The sequence below is a fragment of the Polyodon spathula genome, unplaced genomic scaffold (genome assembly GCF_017654505.1).
Source record: "Polyodon spathula isolate WHYD16114869_AA unplaced genomic scaffold, ASM1765450v1 scaffolds_3431, whole genome shotgun sequence".
In the NCBI taxonomy this organism is placed as follows: domain Eukaryota; kingdom Metazoa; phylum Chordata; class Actinopteri; order Acipenseriformes; family Polyodontidae; genus Polyodon; species Polyodon spathula.
The window spans coordinates 8,156-13,000 of NW_024474893.1; the positions used below are offsets into that span (position 1 = coordinate 8,156).

The 4,845-nt window shown below is 39.3% G+C and overlaps 1 long non-coding RNA gene across 1 annotated transcript; it reads right to left on the reverse strand.

Annotated features, from left to right (window-relative positions):
* Positions 1–2,517: 2,517 nt before the first annotated feature.
* LOC121311954 lies at positions 2,518–3,359 on the reverse strand. The gene is made up of 3 exons (XR_005949600.1): positions 3,288–3,359; positions 3,133–3,183; positions 2,518–2,660 (listed from the first exon to the last, which is right to left on the reverse strand). It is a non-coding gene; the product is annotated as an uncharacterized LOC121311954 (long non-coding RNA).
* Between the last annotated feature and the right edge of the window lie 1,486 nt (positions 3,360–4,845).

Consider the following 4,845-nt stretch of genomic DNA (forward strand, 5'->3'; position numbering starts at 1 on the left):
TACAACACTCAATGTGATAACAATCCACAATTGTACAAGCCTATGATACAGGTTCACAGAAGATGACATGCACCTCCTTGCTGATTAAAATATGAGATCAAGGAGTAAGGGCAATGCTTCAATTGTTCTCAACGCACTACAGTGCTCTGAGCACTACAATAGTTACCCTATATACTAAAGTTTGATGTAGTTATTGAATCTAGAACAAGGTCAGTTAGGACACAACAGATCTGCATTCTTTCTTGTTGGTGTTATTCCTGCTTTAGCATTAACAAGCTGCAAATTGCTCAAGACAAATGGTATTATGTTTAATTTGAGATCAAGGAAATGCTACTGTGGAGAATATTGTATTTATAAAACTCATATGAAAACGTACAATTAGATTATTCAATCTGTGGTCGATATAAAGGAAGATGGATGTTGAAATTGAGCCAGCATTTATTTTAGAAACGTACAGTATTCATTAGAATTCTTCATATTTTGTTTGTTTGTTGCTTGTGTAGGAGTATTTTTATATGAAATCTTAAGAGCATTATACAGTATAAGCACTACCATATACCGCAAAAACTGCTAAACAAAACAAATGACTGTACAGTAAAGAAATCGCATGCATTACATTCTGCACTGCACTATGGCAAGAATGCCCAGAATATGACACATTTTCTTAACAGTAAAGTGATGTACTTCCCTATTAAAAAGGAACAAAGCTTTAACTATGAGACCAAAATCCCCCCCCCCCCCAGCTCTTCTTTGAGAAAATACATTTATTCAACTGTAACCCCAGAGCACAATCTGTGAAGCACAATGAAAGCATTTTTTGCTTGTATTAATTTAATAGAATGGTTTTGTTGTGTGCTGGTTCTGCTTTGGTGAGTATAAGAAATGTTGAGAGAGACTGCTCAGCACCTTCATTAATTTAATCTTTTTGGTCTTTGAACAATGCTGAACTGTGCATCATGTGAAACAGGTCCTCTTCTGTGGTGTGCCTAATTAATAATCAATATTCTTTCATGAAGTCTGCAGGACTATTAATTAAAGGCAATTTTATATTAAACATGCAGTTATTAACAGGAATTGCATCTTCCTATTATTAACAGCTAATGTTGAAGAATGACTTGGTAATACCTTAGAACAATCATAACTACTGGTGCTCTATGTGTTGCCCTGGTAACACAATGGCACAGATTTCTGAAGGTCTCTACACCAAAATGTCACTTGCTCCATTTTTTTAGGTCCTCGTTCAAAAAAATGGGAACCCTTTTTATGCGCGGATTGCGTCTGTCCATGGCGATAACTGGTTTCCGGTAACTGTGGACTGTTCAAATTGCATTCTCTATAATCCAATAAACTCTAATTTTATACAGATATTTTTAGCCTTTCAGGTACTGTGTGATTACTACATGACTACAAGGACCCTCATGATGCTCGTCCATGGATCTGTTTAAGTAAAATAAATGCATTCATCTTACAAGCCAAGTAACAATCAACTTGTAAGATTAAGTACACGATTCAATGGTGTGCCTGCAGTGTTTGTTAGCGTTTGGTCTTTCACAGACCATCACTCATGGTATTTGGTTTTTAGTCACAGAATGAAGATATCTAAGTAAACCACAAGCCCCTGACAGAAAGGATGTAAAAAGGACATCCTCCTAAAATAAAACAGCAATAAAAATCTGTACATGTTTATATTAAATCAATTAATGTAGGGATTACTGTCCCTGGTGGACCTTAACTTTAATTTTCAACAGACTGCACTTCAACACAGATTCATTTCGAACCGTTTATGGCCTCTTCGCAACCGTCTTTTTAGAGAGAACCTGGATCTCAGTCTGTCCATTTCAGCAGTACAGTACACCACTGGATTGGATTCCAATCAAAGACACATTCTAAAACTAGTCCCGGTAAGCATGTTATCCCACGCTAGATATACCCACGCTTGTGGCAGAGACCTTAATAAAACTGGCCCATTGTGTTGCAGACTACTGGAATATTATTTATGAACTTAAATATCTCCCACTTCGCTGCGGGTCGTTCCTGACACAATGATGCGCTTTTCTGCTCCACCGCGTTACTTCCAGTCATTCCCCCTTTAGACGCTGCACTCACTCCTATCGCTGCAGCCAGCAGGCAGGATTTTGTTGCATACAACAACTGACCTCGATTTTTAACCCAGTTTCCTTTGCAGATTAACTGGACAGGGCAGTGCTGCCTCTCTACAAAGTAAAATTGCTTGGAATCTGGTAATTGGAATAAAAAACAAACAGAACAATTTAGAGCTTCAAAGCAAAATCTGAGAGGTGGAAACAGTCTGGTTGACAGACTTATTAAAATATGTAATTATCTTGAGAAGGTTACCGTCTGAACATGATGTGCATTGGTAACCAGATGGGTTCAGCGATTCACTTTAACAACTTCATGTGCAAGCTTTGGGAATCTATCCGAATGTATTTTACAAGAAAGAAACTGATCCGACGAGGCTGCCCGCGTGTGTGGAAAGGAGGTTCTTTCTTACCGATTTGCGCTCCTGCTTGAGCTCCTGGGTGTATCGTGACAGCTCGCTGATGATCTGGACTGATAAGTTCTCAGCGATGACCTCATGTTGGCCGGCGTAGTCGTTCATCTCGTTCAAGGTCGTCAGGAAGGCCCGGCATGATGTGTACCTGCCAGGGACTTATGTGTTATCATTAGCAGAGCACAGATGTGCACTGGGATAGAACATATATAACACTATTAGGAAATGATGCATTATTCCAAGGAGCTTACTCTTAAAACTACCTTTTGAAAAAAAAATTCAAAAATTTACTAATTGCTAGTTAACACTAACCAAAAAAAACAGTACATTTAATTAGACTGGATTAAACGCTTTGGAAACTTACAGTAGAGGGGATCTAGTACAACAACTACAGTTGACTTACAGATTTCCTTATACTACATTTGTGACTGTTTTGATATTTCTATCCAGACAAGACTAGGCAGTTCATATCGCAGAATGCTTTTGAGTAACTTACTGCAACACATGGAAGGCAAGTGACCCAGGCAAATCACCCAGGACAGAGAGAAAAATATCTACTGAAAGACAGAAATTGAGAACGGTGCCTAAATGTTATTCAGAAAGGGGTGCTGTAGACTTACTTGTATTCGTCCTCGGAGTTCTTCTTGGGTTGATACTTCTTTGAAAGATTCCTGGGAATAAACAGTGATATGTTTCATTAATGATCAATACTTCTGAACCAAAGTGTAGTTCCTTGCCCACTTGCCCACTTGTACACTGAATATTTCATCGATACCTGATAAACCACTACAAAAAATATACCCGTTGTAGCACTGTAGCGCTCTATATCTTCTCCTGAAAACAAGCCTGCTTCTGTCATTAATATGCAGAGTGAATAGTGGCCAGTTAGCGCTGCCAGTACCCTGCTCCCATTGAAAATGCTGAGCCTCATACAGATTAGTCTGTCATTATCCTTTTAAACCTCCAAAACTGTAACACAGTTGTACAATGCTTTTAAAACTTGTGGGTGAAGTAATCAGGCAAAGGAAAACCCATAAGGTGAGTGCACTGGAATGCACACAAACATCTTACCAGTTCTCATTCTCAAAGCCAGACCCAAATCCCTAGTTGAAAGCTGCCATAAAACTTTGCTGGGTAAGAATAATCCACAATGCAGCATCTACTTTATGTTTTCATTATGAATTTCCTAAGACTGCCACATGTTTTTGGATACCTGCATTGATGGCTTTGTGGTTGCACACCTGAAATGTTAAGTACCATACCTCAGAAACCAGGGTCTGTCTGAAGGCCTGCAATTACAAAGTAACGGGTCTAAAAGCGTCTCTATACATTTCTGCACTCCGCTGCACTTACAGTACTGTGTGTGTTTAGTACCAAAAAAACAAAAACACAGGAAAAGACGTGGAATCTTAAAAAGACTCCATTATTTGCACAACACGAGTCTCTGTTTAACTTGGTGCACTGCCAAACAGTGAGCTTGATAAAAGCACTGCAATATAAACCCTGCACTTATCGGAGCAGTTCTTTCCTGCAGCACAGAACAGAACAGTAAATAGAGCTTCTCTATTTTATTGCATTGAACTGATATGCGATAGGCTCAATTTGACAGCTTAGGAGGATATCCTAAATCTGTTACTGCAATGCTTCACTGATACAGAACAAAGTTTATAAACTGTGTGCTGCAGAGACAGACCAGCCATCTTCTTGTTTATTTTTAATGGTACTGTACCGAACATTCACCACCCTCTATTGTAAACTTAGTTTACTTGGGGGCATTGTTTTAAGCTCAGTGAGCTGTAGTAGGTGGTCTGTGGTGTACTGTAGCTGCTCCAGAGTGACTTTGCCCACTTTTCCCTGCATGAAAAAAAAGCGATTTCCTTGACATAGCTAGCCTCCAGTCAAACTGGATTCATCAGACAGACTCGACAGCAAGCAAACAGCTCTCACAGTATGGCAAGATAACTAGATGGTCATTTCAATACAAGCACTGCTACTAAAGCTAGCTGTCATTTATTTAATGCTTAGTTGGGGAAGTCAGTTTATGCAAAAACTCAGCATACACATGCACACATGAAAACCTTCCATTTCAAAACCAGACCCCTTCGCTTTCCATCTGTGTTTTGAGTTTTACAGCTTCCAAATGGGAAACGAAAGACGATTTGAATACGGATTGTGGTTGTTAGGTCGCTTGTGGTCTGTTTTCAGAGTCCTTAGTGATCAGATGTCCGGCCTCATTAGGCTTTTATGATTGGGAAATGTTTCTTTTAAGCAATAAGACTAAACACAGGAATTATGAGGGATTAGGAGTTGGACTGGTAGGCAATCCCAGAGGG